The sequence below is a fragment of the Perognathus longimembris genome, chromosome 28, assembly GCF_023159225.1.
Source record: "Perognathus longimembris pacificus isolate PPM17 chromosome 28, ASM2315922v1, whole genome shotgun sequence".
Lineage (NCBI taxonomy): Eukaryota > Metazoa > Chordata > Mammalia > Rodentia > Heteromyidae > Perognathus > Perognathus longimembris.
Window position 1 is genome coordinate 11918143 of NC_063188.1, and position 18881 is coordinate 11937023.

Sequence of the window (18881 nt, forward strand, 5' to 3'; positions counted from 1 at the left end):
GTCATTACCTTGTCGCTCAATAAAAATTCTTTTTCCATGAAAAAAAATATATGCCCAGCCAGGCACTGGTGGCTCACACCTGTAATCCTAGCTACTCAGGAGGCTGAGATCTGAGGATCACAGTTCAAAGCCAGCCCTGGAAAGAAAGTCCGTGAGACTCTTATCTCCAATGAATCACCAGAAAACCAGAAGTGGTGCTGGAGCTCAAGTGGTAGAGTGCTAGCCATGAGCTGAAGGGGTCAGGGACAGTGCCTGGGCCCAGAGTTCAAGCCCCACAACCAACAAAAGCAAAAAAAAACAACTATATGCCCAATGCAACAGTGATACTCACTAGACACTATGTTGGAAATGAACTTTACAACTAGGAGGGAAGGGAGCCCGGGGCGAGGAGGGGGGGAAAATGAAGGGGATAATAGTGTTCAAAACCAAATATACTTTGTTACCTTACTTTTATAACTGTAACTCCTCTGAACATCGCCTTTACACTGATTTTAATATATAGGTCCTTTGACTCAGGAAAACTGAGAGCAATAGTCTATCCTTTGGGGACCTGAATACATTCCCATGAAGCAACTTACAACCAAATTCCTGGGCATCTTCTGCCCATGAGAAATTTTTTCATGGTCATCCAAGTTACTGTGAAAGAAAGTTATACGAGCTTTGAAAGTTGGGGCTGGGAATATGGCCTAGTGGCAAGAGTGCTTGCCTCATATACATGAGGACCTGGGTTCAATTCCCCAGCACCACATATACAGAAAATGGCCAGAAGTGGCGCTGTGGCTCAAGTGGTAGAGTGCTAGCCTTGAGTGAAAAGAAGCCAGGGACAGTGCTCAGGCCCTGAGTCCAAGGCCCAGGACTGGCGCAAAGAAAAAGAAAAAGAAAAAAAGCGCTTTGAAAGTTACACAAGATGGAATTTTCCTCTCAAGATAGACTAATGGGAAACTAATGGCTCATAGATTTAGCAGGTCTCTTGAGCCTATGTGATCCTGTCATATGCATGAGTCACTCTGTTACTCTAAGTTTTGCATTGGAGGGACTGTGTTAATTACACGAACATGATTTGTTGGCTTTTCCAGGAAGAAAGCAAAATGACTTAACCTCCACAGGGAACTCAACCAATTTTACAAAAATTTCAAATTCACCAATATGCAAATGGCACAAGACTCAAAGTGGGATAAATGGTATAACCTAAATGAAACTATTTTTACATTATTTGGAATATTTGTCACCTACTTTAAATCCATCAAAAATTTAAATAATAGCATTATTGAGAGTTCAGAAATACATATAAGGTATAACCACAGTCAATACATACAATTTTGTAATAATATTATTTGAGCATTCTACTCACAAACTGAAATGGTAAATTGAAAAACTTTTGTACAACTATTTGATAATAATAAAAATAAATGGCCAGGTAACATGGCTTAGTGGTAGAGTGCTTGCGTAGCATGCATGAAGCCCAGGGTTCAATTCCTCAGCACCACACAAACAGAAAAAGATGTAGAGCTGTGGTTCAAGTGGTAGCGTACTAGCCTTGAGCAAAAGGAATCCAGGGACAGTGCTCAGGCCCTGAGTTCAAGCCCCAGGACCGGCAAAAAAGGGGGGAGGGGGTTCTCAGATTTGTACAACAAAGCTGGCATCAAACTATGATTCTCAGATCTCAGCATCATAAGTAGTTAGGATTACAGGAGTGCGTCACTAATACTCAGCCTTAACATCACATGTTTATCTAATTTTTATTTAGTCATATTCTACCTCATTTCAAAAAGACAAGAAAATAACTTCAAGTTGCTGCTGTACAACAAAATAACATCTTTTGCTACTATTTTTATCTATCCCCAAATCTACCTCATCCTTCGTTTCTTTTTGTCTTTATATATTTTATTTCCATGTTTTACTTCTTAACATACTTGCAACTTTATAGCTCACACGGATAATCCTAGCTACTAAGAAGCTGAGATTGAGGATTATGGTTTAAGACCAGCCTAGGCAGGAAAGTCCGTGAGACTCTTATCTTCAGTTATCTACCAAAAAGCCAGAAGTGGAGCTGTGGCTCAAGTGTAAAGCACTAGCTTTGAGAAAAATTCTCAGTAGCAGCAGACCCTGAGTTCAAGCCCCAGTACTGGCACATAAAAAAATCAAATTTAGGGCTGGGAATGTGGCTTAGTGGTAGAGTGCTTGCCTAGCATGCAAAAAACCTGGGTTTAATTCCTCAGCACCACATAAAAGCCAGAAGTGGCACTGTGGCTCAAGAGGTAGAGTTCTAGCCTTAAGCAAAAAGAAGCCAGGACAGTGCTCAAGCTCTGAGTCCAAGCCCCAGGACTGGCAAACAAAATGAAAAAAAATCAAATTTATAAAAACACATGAAAGTAGACTGAGTAGAGGAAGGGAAAAGCCAGAGAAAGAAGCAGAAAGAGAGAGGATAATGGGGTGAATGTCACTGAAGCACATTATAGACACGTATGAAAATAACATCATGAAATCCATTATTTTGTATAATATATGTTAACAAAAGCCTATGAAAAATTCTCTTTTAATAAATGAATCAACATTGAAAAAACAATTCACATTTGCTGCTCTGAAGCAACTTATTCTTTACGTCATGAAGTTCTTACCTAAAGCATAGAATCTTGGTAGGAGGCCTAAACACTACAATGTAATCTCATTTGGGAACCAACTTGGTATGCTGGTTTTCCTGAAACAAAAATATAACATCATATGACCAAGTTTACCCTGAATTTTTGCTGGTTATTACCTGGAAGACAGAAAAACTCTTCTCTGTGGGCTTTCTCCATTTCTTTTCTACTAACATAATGGAATCATGACATCTGTCCTGATTTTTTTATGCCAGTACTAGAGCTTGAACTCAGAGCTTTCAGCTCTTTCTGGGGTTTCTTGCTCAAGGGCTGATACACTACCACCTTAGTCATGCTTTCAGTCTGGCTTTTTGCTGGTTAATTAGATTTAAGGGTTTCTCAGGGCTCAAAATGTGGCTTACTAGTAGAGTGCTTGTCTAGCATGCATGAAGCCCTGGGTTCGATTCCTCAGTACCACATAAACAGAAAAAGCCGGAAGTGGGGCTGTGGTTTAAGTGGTAGAGTGCTAGCCTTGAGCAAAAGAATTTCAGGGACGAGGGATTGGGGATATGGCCTAGTGGCAAGAGTGCTTGCCTCGTATACATGAGGCCCTGGGTTCAATTCCCCAGCACCACATATACAGAAAATGGCCAGAAGTGGCGCTGTGGCTCAAGTGGCAGAGTGCTAGCCTTGAGCAAAAAGAAGCCAGGGACAGTGCTCAGGCCCTGAATCCAAGCCCCAGGACTGGCCAAAACAAAAACAAAAACAAAAAAAAAAGAATTTCAGGGACGACAATTCAGTTTGATAATAGAAACTTAAAATAAAATAAAAAAAATTTCAGGGACGGTGCCCAGGCCCTGAGTTCAACAAAGCTGGCATCAAACTATGATTCTCAGATCTCAGCATCATAAGTAGTTAGGATTACAGGAGTGCGTCACTAATACTCAGCCTTAACATCACATGTTTATCTAATTTTTATTTAGTCATATTCTACCTCATTTCAAAAAGATAAAATAACTTCAAGTTGCTCCTGTACAACAAAATAACATCTTTTGCTATTTTTATCTAACCCCAAATCTACCTCATTCTCCATTTCTTTTTGTCTTTATATATTGTATTTCCATGTTTTACTTCTTATCATACTTGCAAAAGTACACAAAGAAAACACAATAAGTTCAATGTATCTTTAGAACCTTAAATGCCTAGAAACAACCAAAAATGCCTCTCAGAGGGAGATTAAGTACTCAGTGGTGACATATACTAGCAAACATGTTGTGATCATTACAAATAATGAAGTGCCTCTCAAAGCGATGCCTATGAAATAGCATCCAGTAGAGGAAACAGCGAAGAGTTCTGGATGCTGGTGGCTGTCCTTGTAAATCCTCGCATCTCAGAAAACTCACATCTGGGGATCAAGGTTCAAAGCCACCTAAGCAGACAAATCCAAAAGATTCGTTTTGTTTTGTGCCAGTACTGGCGCCTGAACTCAGAGCTTGGGTGCAGCCCTTACCTTTTTCACTCAAGGCTGGTGATCTACCACTTGAGCCACAGTTCCACTTGGACATAAAAGTCTCTTGTACTTCCCTGCCTGGACTGGCTTTGAACTGTAATCCTCAGATCTCAGTCTCCTGGGTAAAATTACAGGTGTGAACCCAGCAAAAAATGAACTATTGTTAAATCTAGAAGAATTTATCAAACTGATCCATAAAAAGATACTTATTTCATGACATTTGCCTTAGCCAGGTTTTACTGTCCCAATAGTAAAATATGTCTCCATAACCCAGCACTGGTGTCTATAATCCTAGCTACTCAGGAAACTTAACGTCTGGGGATTGCAGTTCAAAGCCAGCCAAGACAGGAAAGCCCATGAGACTCTTATCTGCAATTACTCACAGAAAAAGCTGGAAATAAGAGCTGTGGCTCAAGTGCTAGAGTGCTAGCATTGAGCAAAAGGAGCTCAAGGATAGCACTCAGGGCCCTGAGTTCAAGCCCCAGGATCGGAAAAAATGTGTTTGTCAATATTTGAATTGCATGCTTCACCAGCCTTAAGTGAGTGAACTCCATTAAGTCTTTATAGAAGAGAAATATTTTCAATGTTTACTACCAAGTTTGGGGTTTAAATATAGAGAGCCCAGACAATCTGCAATTGTTCAGCTATCATTTTTGCACCAAACATTGCCACCTGCTGGACATAATAGGTCATAATACACATTGTTGTACCTAAGAAGATGAATTATTTTAAAATCCCAGGACACACTGAAGAACAAAATGGCAAATTCAAGTAATAGCTGAGTGGTAGAACCTATTTATTTGGGGCCTGAACTCAAGACCTGTCCCTTAGCTTTTTTGCTCAAACCTAGCATTCTACCACTTGAGCCATACCTCCACTTCTGCCTTTTTGATAAGAGGAAAGAGGCTCATAGAATTCCCTCCCTAGGCGGCTTCGAACTGGAGTTCTGACATCTCTGCCTCCTTCAGGAACCCACTTTTATTTTTTTCTGAATAATTATTTGTTGTCAAAGTGATGTACAGAGAGGTTACAGTTTCATACGTTAAGCACTGGATACATTTCTTGTACTGTTTGTTACCTCCTCCCTCATTTCCTCCTCCCCCTTTCCCTTTCCCCCATGAGTTGTTCAGTTGGTTTATACCAAGTGGAACCCACTTTTATAGTTTTCTTTAATAGTTTTTTTTTCCCCAGAGAGCTGAGGACCGAACTCGGGGCCTTGAGCTCGCCAGGCAGGTACTCTTCCGCTGAGCCAGATCCCCAGCCCCGGAACTCACTTTTGTTTTTAATTATGGTGTTTACATGTTAAAATCTCAGTATCATTCATAAAATCCTTATACACAGCGAGACCAAAAGAGGATAGTCTTAGGAGAGAAACACAAAGGCTCAATGCCTAAATGCCTCATCATATTTATATAAAATAATATACGTACTGAAATGAACTTCAAGATATGGAGTTTTTCTTTTGATGATTCTGTCTTCTTAACCATATATATAGTGTATTCATGTGTATACCATAGGGATGGTGGGGGAAAGGACATAGAACTTGAGGAAAAAGGGTGAAAAAGTATAGCAGTGGAGCTCACTGGACACTGATGAAAATGAACTATATAACTCAAAGGTGGAGATAGGAGGGCAGGACTGGGAGAAGACACTGTATCAAAGGAAATCTACCTCACTTATGTAATTGTAATTCCTCTGTTCATCAAACAATAAAGTAAATTAATTAAAATATAAAAAATAAAAAGCCTATTAAAAGCGTTTCACTGTTGGTAATACTGGAGACTCAGGAACAAAGGGAGAAAACAAAGACTACACTTCTTAATCTGTACAATAATAACACGCGATAGGTCTTGTTTAATAAAAATTCATGGAAAGACTTAAAAGAATCAAGCTGGTAGGCAGCATGATCTTCCAGCCCAGTGGTTTTCAGCAGGGAGAGCAGCACCCCCTAGAGGGCAAAATGAAAATGTATGATCAGCTACTAGTATTGGAAGACTGAAGGACAGATGTCCTGCTGGGCGCAGGGAAGCACAGACAATGGAGCACTGTGTCCCACACATCTTTCAAATGGCCCAACCAACATTCATCTAGGTGAAAATTTACATATGATGACCTAGCCCTTGAGTCTTAACTCCATTTCATAAAGGATTTTTACATGGTTTTAATATGCAGCACTATTTCCCGTCACCATCCCTGCCTGGAAAACAACTGTCACATAAATCTAAAGAAAAGGGAATTATTTCTGTTTTAGAACTTGAGCAAAATTAATTGACATTTCAGGAAATCATGGTATTGTTTGGAAAAATGTGGTATTTGAGCTACCAATACTCAGTATATTATTTGTCTGTTGTCATATTCATGTATGATAATAATAATACACATAGGTACAAGCATCTAGCAATGACTGAAATACATACTTCAGTTTTAGTGGCATGGTTCAGGTGGCACAGTTTCAGCCTTGAGTGAAGAGAGAGGTGAAGTAAGAATGCACCACATATACAGAAAATGGCCAGAAGTGGCGCTGTGGCTCAAGTGGTAGAGTGCTAGCCTTGAGCAAAAAGAAGCCAGGGACAGTGCTCAGGCCCTGAGTTCAAGCCCCAGGACTGGCCAAAAAAAAAAAAAAGAATGCCTTGTGTTGAGGCCCCAGTACGAGCACCAAAAAAGTGTACATTATTTCATTAGCAGTTACTTTTATTTCTCCTAGATATTATAGTTAGGGTGTTACATTGATATTTGTTGAAATCATGTGTACAAGTATAGTCTTTATTATTACTATTATGATGAAATTGTAAAAGAAGAGTTAGAAGACGTTATTACAACTACAGCCATAATAATCTGTGTACATGTATGACAAAGGAAATGAGAAATGAGTCTGGGAGAAGGGAACAGACATGGTGGACAATGATGGAAGGTATGACTCTAATCAAGAAGCAATGGACACTTAGATGGACATGTTAAATTGTAACCCACTTGGTACAACCCTGTGAAGTTCAGGGAAAAGATTATTAAAAGGGACATTAATCTTACAGAGTTGCACATCTACAAAAAATAACAACAAAGCCCCAGTGCTATGAATGTAGGTAGAGTCCCAATCTGGCTCACAAATAAAGTTTTACATAATTCAAATATATGACTAAGCCAGGCACTAGTGGCTCATGCTTATAACCCTTGGTACTCAGAAAGCTGAGATCTGAAGTTCATGGTTCAAACCCACCCTGGGCAAAAAAGACAGTGACATTCTTATCTCCAATTAACCACCAAAAATGTGGAAGTGGCACTGTTGGTTCAAAGTGTTACAGCATTAACCTTGAGAAAAATAGCACACAGACAGCGCCTAGGCCCTGAATTCAAGCCCCATAACCAACAAAAAAAAAACTTATATAGGGCTAAAATTTATGTTATTTGAACAAAATCATAAAAAGTCTTTGGTAGGATAAGAATAGTAAGCCTTTTAAAATAAAATTATTATTAATAAAAGCACCTTAAACTGGCATTCAAATAATTCATAATAGGCATTCAATATTCGTAATGCACAAATACTCTATAAGAACATAATAGATACTCAATTTAAAGTACATCCAACAAACATTTGTCATAAAAACATAAACAAATGTGTTCACTTAAATGTTAGAGTCATCCTTTATTCTGAACACATTTTAAACCCCAAATTTTAAATTCATCTCAGAACATGTATAATTTTTTCAACTGCATTCCTAAATTACTTAATTAAAAGATAAAATCAAGCTTTAATTAATGTTTGAATGAACACGTTTTGTTCCTTTTATGACAAATATCTATTGAGTGTATTTTCAATTGAAACAGGAATTTCACAAGCTCAAAGCCAGCCTGAACTAGTGAGACCCTGTCACACACAAAAATCTGTGTCCTCAATGCATACCATATATCTCCACCTCCTAGAATCGTGAGAGGACATTGCAGAAGAAATTTCTAAAGCAATTACTCTTAGGCCTAGGGAATCTGTATCTAAGAGAAGAAATGGGAAACACTGTATATCTACTCCAGTGAGACACTATGCTAGGTATTTTACCTTAGCTATTTCATTCTGATAGCAATCACATGAGGTGACACTTTTATTCTCACTTTCTAAATTAGGAAATAGAGGTTCACAGTAATTTACTGAAATCCATAAAGCAAGTAAATGGCAGAGCCAGGATTCAAAGCTGGGTCTGCTGAGTGCCTGTAATGAGTTTCAAGGGGAAAAGTTCCCTCTACAGAGCAGCTTGCCGAGTTCTTGACTACTGATGAACAAGACTGACACCTAACCGCACACCTCCCCATTTGCTAGTGCTGCATCTGAACTTCAACTTCAGCTCTCGATAGACAGAGCATATGGACTCCAGATACGAATCTTAAGTTCAGTTTAGATTTGCTTTACCTTGATTTTTTTTTGGGGGGGGGGCCAGTCCTGGGCCTTGAACTCAGGGCCTGAGCACTGTCCCTGGCTTCCTTTTGCTCAAGGCTAGCACTCTGCCACTTGAGTCACAGCGCCACTTCTGGCCGTTTTCCATATATGTGGTGCTGGGGAATTGAACCCAGGGCCTCATGTATAAGAGGCAAGCTCTCTTGCCACTAGGCCATATCCCCAGCCCTTTACCTTGATTTTTACTATAAACTTAAGAGTTTCCACATTTACATTGGCTTGTAAAGTCAGGCCTGGTGCTTACTTAGCAAACATTCTTCCATTTGAGCCATGCCTCCAGCTCTTTTGGCCTTAATTATTTTTCAGATAGGCTCTTGTATTTTGGCCTAGGGATCATGATCCTCCTACTTTCCCAATATTTGGGATGATAAGCATGAGCTACCATGCCTGGCTCTACACTTAAATTTTAAATAGCAGATTGATAACTAATAAAAATGGATAAGGGCTTTAGTTCTTCGATCAGCCTCTGATAATTACTTAGATGGTGAAGAAAAGTGTTTCAATCATTGGAAGATTTCTTTTGTAAATCTCCAGCTTAGATTTCATTTCACATTACAATTCTTCATTTCATTCAGATACTAGAAGCCTAGACTATACTTACTGGCCTAGTAAATTGCCTGCTTTCACTGATTGTGGCTTAGGTAAACTGCAGGATATATGCTCAAGTAATCCTGACATCCAGGTAGGTGATTCATAAGTGGTTCTCATTTTCTTTACAGTAACTTTATAGGCAGACCCTAAATATAGAATGCCAGAATGATATAGTAGGGAAACTATGCATTGGAGGGCCAGGCAGACCTTGGTTTGAATATTGCTTCTACCGCCTGCTAGCCATGATCCTGAGAAAATGACTTCAGCTCGCCAGGCTTCCCTAGCCTCATTTCTAAAATGGAGATGACTGCTGTCGGTGATATCTAGGGACCCAAGCAAAGGCCCCCAATCTGGAATTGCTTTTAGAATGAGATTAGGAAGAATTGTGTTATAATGGCTGTCATGCTAGCCATAGAAATGACACAAACCAAGAATAATTTGTAACTGAAGACATTTGAGACCTAGCCCCAAATAGGCAATGAAACTATAAAGTAAGAGCCTGATAGAAAATTGGATACAATCAGAGGCAAATCAAAACTGATAGGCAGGTACAAGGGCACAGTTGGGAAAAAAGGATTAATTTTTATTCTGTGACACAATGGAATAACTATGGTTGACAACAATTCATTGACTATTTCAAACTAGCTAGGAGAGAGGATTCTGAATGTTCCCTGCACAAAGAAATGATAAATGTAGGAAGGGAAAGCATGCTAATCACCCCAATTCTATACATGCATTGCGCTATCACACTGTACCCAGTGACATGGCCAATTACTACAGGTCTATTACAAATTTGTAAATGAGCCAGGCACAGTGGCTGAGGCCTGTAATCCCAGCTACCCAGGAAGCTGACACCTTGAGCACTGTGGTTCAAAGCCAGCCCAGGCAGGAAAGTCTGAGAGAGTTATCTTTTATTAACTACACCAAAACGCCAGAAGTGGAGCTGTGGCTTAAGTGGTAGACCACTAGCCTTGAACAAAAAAAAGCTCAGGGGGGCTGGGGATATAGCCTAGTGGCAAGAGTGCCTGCCTCGGATACACGAGGCCCTAGGTTCGATTCCCCAGCACCACATATACAGAAAACGGCCAGAAGCGGCGCTGTGGCTCAAGTGGCAGAGTGCTAGCCTTGAGCGGGAAGAAGCCAGGGACGGTGCTCGGGCCCTGAGTCCAAGGCCCAGGACTGGCCAAAAAAAAAAAAAAAAAAAAAAAGCTCAGGGACAGCACAGAGGCCATGAGTTCAAGTCCCAGTACCAACAAACATACATATACATACACATACACACACACACACACACACACACACACACACACACACACAATCTGATTATTAAGGGAAAAAGAATTCTACACTTACAAAGGATGCTATGTGTGCCATATATTTAGAACCCACTCCGTGTCAGACACCATGGTAAAAGTTTACACAGTCTGATAATGAGGACCAAATGGTGGAAGGAAAAATACATTCAGCTAGTAAACGGCAAATTGCTATTTGACAAAGAGATCTGCCAAATTCTGGTATTTGGTCTCTTCACTAAAATACACTGAGCCTCTCCCATAAGGTATTCTTGTTTTCACAAGCTATTCTTTATCTTGCAAAGGCAGCCAGCCCAAAGAACCCAGATGACGTCTGTATGGTTTCCCTTGAGCTTCTTTCAAATCTGTGTGTGAAGGAAGGAAAAGCAAATGACCTGGTCCAGTGTTTAAAATGAAATGACGTTAATGTTGTTCCTTTCCTGCTTTCCCATTAAATTGAACATTTATCCATGGCCACTCACATGCCTTGTCCACACAAGATAACTGTGTAATAATAAGTACATGATATTTTTGGCTTTCCTGTGCCAGGTCGGGGCTTGAACTGAGGGCCTGAGCACTTTCCCTGAGCTTTTGTGCACTACCACGTAAGCCACACCCCCACTTCCAGCTTTTTGGTAGTTCATTGGAGATAAGTCTTACAGACTTTCCTGCTGGGCTGGCTGGAGCCCACATTCCTTAGATCTCAGCCTCCTGAGTAGCTAGGATTAACAGGCATGAGACACGGGTGCCTGGCTAAGTACATGATACTTGTATATTTAATTAGAACAATGTCACGGAATAATGCCTACCTCAAATTTTATGGAATGTGTAAGTCACGTTCAACTTATCCACATATTTTCCAGGAATTTCAATAGGGGGTCCATTAAAAAGTTATATGATGTTCATCTGAATTTTTATAGCTAATAAAAATCAAAAAAGGGAAAAGGAAGGGAATTTCTCCCATGAAACTGATGTAAAATTTGCAATTCATGGCTATTCGGGCATGTAATAGCAGATTTAAGAAAAATAGCATTTCTGTTATATTCTGCAGTTAAAACTCTTTCTGATTTGAAATACCCTTCTTTCTAAATGTCCCCACCACACCAATAAGACTGAATATATAACCCAAAACTCAATCCACTTGCCTGTGAATAGAACATTTTTTTATGTTTTTAGCAGCAAATGGTGTTCATCTTTTACCTCCTCCCTACTCTCTATATACTGCATTGTGACTTTAACTGTAGGGCTAGAAAATTAAATAGATGAAGCACAAATAACATTTACAAGCACCCAGAGATTTGAGGGACTATTGTGGATCAAAATATCATGCTCAGCAATGAAAGACTTACACACTACCCAAGGCAATGGAAATTAGTGCAGCCATTATGGAAAATAGTATAGAGGTCCTTCAAAAGAAAATAGAATACGGGCTGGGAATGTGGCTTAGTGGTAGAGTGCTTGCCGAGTACGCATGAAGCCCTGGGTTCGATTCCTCAGGTCAGGACCACATACACAGAAGAAGCTGGAAGTGGCGCTGAGGCTCAAGTGGTAGAGTGCTAGCTTTGAGCAAAAGAGCTCAGGACAGTGCCCAGGCCCTGAGTTCAAGCCCCAGGACTGGCAAAAAAATAAATTAATGAAATAAAATGAAGCAAGCTTGAGTGGCTCATACCTGTAACCCTAGGTGTTCAGGAGGGTGAGATCTGAGGAACATGATTCAAAGCAAAGAGAGAGAGAGAGAGAGAGAGAGACTGTTACGTCAAATTAACATGCAAAAAGCCGGAAGTACAGGTATGGCTCAAGTGGTAAAGCACCAGTCTTGAACAAAAAAGGTGAAGCCTTGAGTTCAAATCCCAGTACCAATACACACACTTACTATATGATTCAGCCATCCAATTTCTGGTATATATCAAAGGAAAATGAAGTTTCCATAGCTGAGATGCCTTCTGTGCATATTACAACACCAGTCACAATAGGCAAGATATGCAATCAAGTAAAGTGTTCACCAGCAAATGAATGAATACAGAAAATGTGGTACATGTAGTCTGTAATGAAAATAACAAAATCCTCTCCTTTGCAAAGGACAGAAACAACGGAACTGGAGGAAATCATGGAAAATGAAGCAAGTCAAACCCAGTAAGATAAACAAACCACATTTGTACTTACATGCGGAAGCTAAAAAAAAAAAGTTAAGTCTTCAAGAAGAGAGGAAACAATGATGGCTACAGAGGATGGCTTATGGAGAAAAGTTGTTTTCTTTTTGTTGCCAGTCCTGGGGCATGGACTCAGGGCCTGAGCACTGTCCCTGGTTTCTTTTTGCTCAAGGCTAGCACTCTGCCTCTTGAGCCACAGCGCCACTTCTGGCCATTTTCTATATATGTGGTGCTGAGGAATCGAACTCAGGGCTTCATGTATACGAGGCGAGCACTTTACCACTAGGCCATATTCCCAGCCACTTATGGAGAAAAGTTGATTAGCAGGCACTCAAGTACAACTGCAGGGCTGGGAATGTGGCTTATTTGTAGAGTGTTTGCCTAGCATGCATGAAGTCCTGGGTTCAATTCCTCAGTACCACATATATAGAAAAGGCCAGAAGTGGTACTGTGGCTCAAGTGGCAGAGTGCTAGCCTTGAGCAAAAAAGCCAGGGACAGTGCTCAGACCCTGAGTCCAAGCCCCAGGATTAGCAAAATAAATACATAAAATAAACAAATAAATAATAAAAAGCTGCATAGGAGAAACCAATGCTAGCATGGTACCGCACAGTTGGATAAGTACAGATCTTATCTTTAATGGAGCATTAGATAAGAATACTATGAAGATTTCCAACATGAAGAAATGGAAGGAAATGGAAATATTAGTTATCCTGATTTGATCATTTGACATTGTGAATACCTACTCGTTACTGCACATTGCCTGCATAAACATGTGCAATTGTTATGTCTAAATGTAAAAGAAAAATAGCATTAAAATGCAAAGCATATAATCTATGTGAACCTTTTGTGTTGGAAAAGGAGAATCATTGTATGTGTATGTACTGCTACTAGGGCTTAGACTCAGGGACTCCATTTTTTTTTTAATTTTTTTCTTATTTATTGTCAAAGTGATGTACGGAGAGGTTACAGTTTCAAACGTTAGGCCTTGGGTACATTTCTTGTGCTGTTTGTTACCTCCTCCCTCATTCCCCCCTCCCCCTCCCCCCATGAGTTGAGTTGTTCAGTTGGTTTACACCAAACGGTTTTGCAAGTATTGCTTTTGGAGTCGTTTGTCTTTTAATCCTTTGTCTCTCGATTTTGATATTCCCTTTCCCTTCCCTAGTTCTAATACCAGTATAGGCAGTATCCAGGGTACTCAGATGAGATACAGTGATAGCACGGGGACAACCACAGGAAGGGATACAAGAAGATCATCAAGAATAGAAGCTACGGTATCACATGGCATGTTGAAAGTGGAGCCTCACATTCTTGCATGGCTTTTCTGGTCAAGGCTGATACTCTGTACCACTTGAACCACACCTGTATTCTAGCTTTTTGGGGATTTAATTGAGGTAAGAGTCTCGTAGACTTTTCTGTCTGGGATGGCTTGGGACCTTGAACTTCAGATCACAACCTCCAAAGTAGCTAGGATTACAGGCCTCCACCCATAGCAACTGGCTGAGAATAAATTAGGAAAGACAACCCAGATAAGTTTAAAACTACACAAGGTTGGGGGCTAGGAATATGGCCTAGTGGAAGAATGTTCGTCTCCTATACATGAAGCCCTGGGTTCAATTCCCCAGCACCACATATACAGAAAAGGCCAGAAGTGGCGCTGTGGCTCAAGTGGCAGAGTGCTAGCCTTGAGCAAAAAGAAGCCAGGGACAGTGCTCAGGCCCTGAGTTCAAGCACCAGGACTGGCAAAACTAACAAAAAAACAAACACAAGGTTGGGAGAACTAGCAAATGCCAGGTCAAGGATACAGAAACTCGTTTATTACTTGAAAATTACAAGAGAAGGCTGGGATGTAGCTCAGTGGCAAAGTGCTTGCCTAGCAAGTACAACGTCCTGGGTTCGATCCCCAGTACCAAAAAAGAAAAGACCAAAAAAAAAGTGAAATAGGGATAGAAGAGAGACAGGCAAAATTAAAAAAAACAGTAATGCTTCCCTTTTGATTGATCCACTCAATAAACAATGTATCACTTAGCTTCTATCTGAAGAATATTACGCAGTCATTATGGGATTCTTTTCTGGATATATATACTTATAATAAAAATGCTCACTCACCATTGCAAAAGTTTTTATCTTTCTGTTTGTTTTTGTAACCCTCGTGTCTGGTACATAATATATCCATCTAAGTGTTTGTATGATAAATACCTTCTTAAAGCTGGAACACATTTTTCACAATAAACTAAAGAGACTAACAATTGTTCAGGTCAAAGATCAAAACTTAACATTGACAAGAAAAAGAAAATGGTTGTCTGATAATGCATATCAATCCTTGAACCCAAGACACAAAACATCTCTACTGAAATTCACATACAAGCTTTGGCAGTGCACACAAAAAAGTGTGAAAAGCTCTCACCAAAGTAGAACCCCATTTTAGATCAGTAGCCTTACATTAGGGGTGACTAAAACTGCAAGGGCCATTCTCCAATGTGTGGTTGGATAGCCCATGAGAAGGAGATTCTGAGGAAAAAACTGACACAAGCTGTCATTTCAGAAGAAATGCACTGAGTGTCACCCAGACAAGAAGTCGGAGGGAGAGAACAGCAAGGTTGGAGTGACAGCAAAGAATCCACCAGGTTTTTGTGATCATCCACCAAAAGTCTACCTTGGATCTTTTCATGCTGGTAGAGATAGTAACAATAGGTAGGGTGTGAATCTACTTTGAAAGTGGAGCCTAGGTTTGCTAGGAGTGGCCAAGGTTTGCAAGAGTGGCCACGAAGGATGAGAGAACCAGATGAAGAATCCACAGTGATATCATGGCATTGGAGCCCGGATGACTGGGAGAGGGCGCTTTGCTGAGATGGAGAAGCCACAGGAGGGACAGATCCAACGAGGCCTGTCAAGGAGCAGTGTGGTAATGTCAGGACACAAGGTAAGATCAGCAAGCTGTGTGCATAAAGAAGACAAAAGGGTAGAAGACTGGGTCCAGGGGCCCTCTATATTTTGAGATTGGGAAATAAGGTAGAGACTCATAGGAGCAGTGATATAGGAAAATAGCAAGACAGACTACTCACCTAAAAGCCACATGAAACGAGTACCTATTTGTACCAGTACTAGGGTTTGAACTCAGGGACTGGGTGCTTCCTCCTTTGCTTTTTTCTCTCAAGGCTGGTATCGACCACTGGCTTTTTGGTGGTTAACAGGAAATAAGAGTCTCACAGACTTTCCTGCCTGACTGGCTTCAAACCACAATCTAGGTAGCTAGGATTACAGGCATGAGCTACCAATGCCCAGCTTGAAGCAGGTATTTTAAGGAAAAACAGATGATCAACTATGCTGGCAACCAAGGAAATTAGCCATTCACCAATGCTAGGGGAAAAAGTATATAGGCAGATTAATTCCACAGAAGATGAGTTTTGATATAGCCCTTGTCCTCAGAGGGCCTTTATTAGCATTACATAAAAATTCAATTGGAAGGGCTGGGATGTAGCTCGGTGGCAAAGTGCTTGCTTTGCAAGTGCAACGTTCTGGGTTCAATCCCCAGTACTATTACTGATAATAATAATAACTGGACAATAATTTTTTTAAAAATTAATTGCATGCACGGGCTGGGGATATAGCCTAGTGGCAAGAGTGCCTGCCTCGGATACACGAGGCCCTAGGTTCGATTCCCCAGCACCACATATACAGAAAACGGCCAGAAGCAGCGCTGTGGCTCAAGTGGCAGAGTGCTAGCCTTGAGCGGGAAGAAGCCAGGGACAGTGCTCAGGCCCTGAGTCCAAGGCCCAGGACTGGCCAAAAAAAAAAAAAATTAATTGCATGCACATGTAAGGAACTTCTATAGGCAGTGTAGAATAACAACTCTAAATACCTATTTTCTTTGCTTTCTTTTCCTCTGTGAGTCCTAAGAATATGAGAAGTGACTATAAAGCAAAAAGGCTGATTTTCATATAGTTGTATGTTTGTTACCTTTCTAATCAAATCACGTCAAACTCGAGCAACCACGCTGAATCCAACCTCACCGTCCATCTTCCCCAAGTTCTGTTTCCAGATATGCCAAGTGTCCTAGATTAAAAAGCATGGATGATTGCCCTTGACAATGGCAATATATTTCCTGGGTTTTCAGAGGAGTTAGATCTATTCCCGTTACTTATAAATATGCCCTCGCCCTTTCCATTCCTCTCTCATTTCCTGTTTGGAAAACCCTATAATGACAAATAACTTCAAAAATCTTAGCATGTGGGGCTGGGAATATGGCCTAGTGGCAAGAGTGCTTGCCTTGTATACATGGGGCCCTGGGTTCGATTCCCCAGCACCACATATATGGAGGGCAGCCAGAAGTGGTGCTGTGGCTCGAGTGGCGGAGTGCTAGCCTTGAGAAAAAAAATCTTTGCATGTCTCCTGCTATGAATCAGATATGGCTAGTGTCCTACAAAGGTTCATGTGACTGGATGCTTGGTTTCCAGGATGGAAGTATTGTGAGGTACTGTGGAACCTTTAGGTAGGGCCTCGTGGGCGATTTTTAGGCTACTGAGGGTGTGCCTTCATGAAGCAATGCAGTGTTATTGCAGGAGAGTTGGTTGTTAAAGGAGTGAGCCTGGTGGGGCTGGGGATATAGCCTAGTGGCAAGAGTGCCTGCCTCGGTATACCCGAGGCCCTAGGTTCGATTCCCCAGCACCACATATACAGAAAACGGCCAGAAGCGGCGCTGTGGCTCAAGTGGCAGAGTGGTAGCCTTGAGCGGGAAGAAGCCAGGGACAGTGCTCAGGCCCTGAGTCCAAGGCCCAGGACTGCCAAAAAAAAAAAAAAAAAGGAGTGAGCCTGGTCCCACCCAACTCTCTTCTTCCTCACTCAAGATATGACTCCTCCCTTGAAGCTAAACCAATAGGCATGCTTAATCTTCCACTTGAAGTCAGCACAGCTATGAACTACATAAGTCTTATTTCCAGCCTCTATCATGTATTGCATTTTGTTAATAAAAGCCCACTAATACAATTGTTAATTTTAAATTACTACTCTTGCAGGTACGGTGGCTCATCCCTATAATCCTAGCTGCTTATGAGGTTGAGATGTGAGGATCTAAGTTTGAACCTACCCCAGGCAGAAAAAAGTCTACATGACACTCTTATCTCTAATTAACCACTTAAAAAACGGCAGTGGTAGGAGCTGGGAATATGGCCAAGTGGTAGAGTGCTTGCCTCATATACATGAAGTCCTGGGTTCAATTCCTCAGTACCACCTATACAGAAAAAGCCAGAAGTGGAGCTGTGGCTCAAGTGATTGAGTGGGAACTTTGAGCAAAAAGAAGCCAGGGACAGTGGTCAGGCCCTGAGTTCAAGCCCCAGGACTGGCAAAAAAAGAAAACAAAAATGGAAGTGATAGAGTGTTAGCCTTGAGGAGAAAACTGAAGGGAGAGGGCCCAGGTCCTGAGTTCAGGCACTGGTACTGAGATTTAAAAAAAATTTTTTAAAGGTGATACAGGGTTAAAAGTTCGGTATTATACACTAAGTATTCTTTGCAGTTGGAGAAAGGTGTGAGCAGTGAAATCACTTTGGCTGAAGTAAAATGGGTAGAAAGTTTGAAAAAACTGTAAGGCATATTCTTTGTTGATTACTCAGTGTTGATTTTGAAAATGGAACCAATAGAGGTAAGCCACAAATTCATACAGCCTGATTCTTTATTGTATGTTCAGCAGAGTAGAAGTTTTATGGTTGCCTAAAGTTTTAGGGGTAAATTTCCTGTACCATAATATTTCTGGCCTCAAAATATCTTGTCCATAACGCATCATGATTCTATTCACATTGGGTGTTAGCCCAATAGCCCCCTTTCCCATATGGCTCCTTTCCTAGGCCAAACTAGGCCCATGTAGTGAGGGCAGTAACTAATCAGCCTCCACCCCCTTTACATTGCGACGGCACTCCTTTAGGGCAATTATGACCATATAAGGCAACAAGATCCTCTAAGAGTGACCTTCAGGCCTGGGCAGCTGCAGGACCCCTTATCTACCATTTGGGCAGCAACCATAAATCCTAGGCCAACATGATGAAGCCCCTGGTGTTCAGGTTCACACCAAGGTCCTCAAGGTCCTCCTAGTTTATATAGGTCACCCCAGACAATAGAGGGCACTTGTCATTTGTCCCTGGTGAGAAGGGGTCTTGCTGGTCCCTTTGCTGGCAATAAACCTTTCCTTTGTTGTTTTGTATGTGGATGTCTGCTGGTTTGTGGGGAAGTGTAATGTATTCTACCTGTCCTCTTTTTAATTCTCTTACTTCAACAGCATTAGTCTTATATTAAGAGTTTGATTGGGTTTTTTTGTGTGTTTTTTTTTT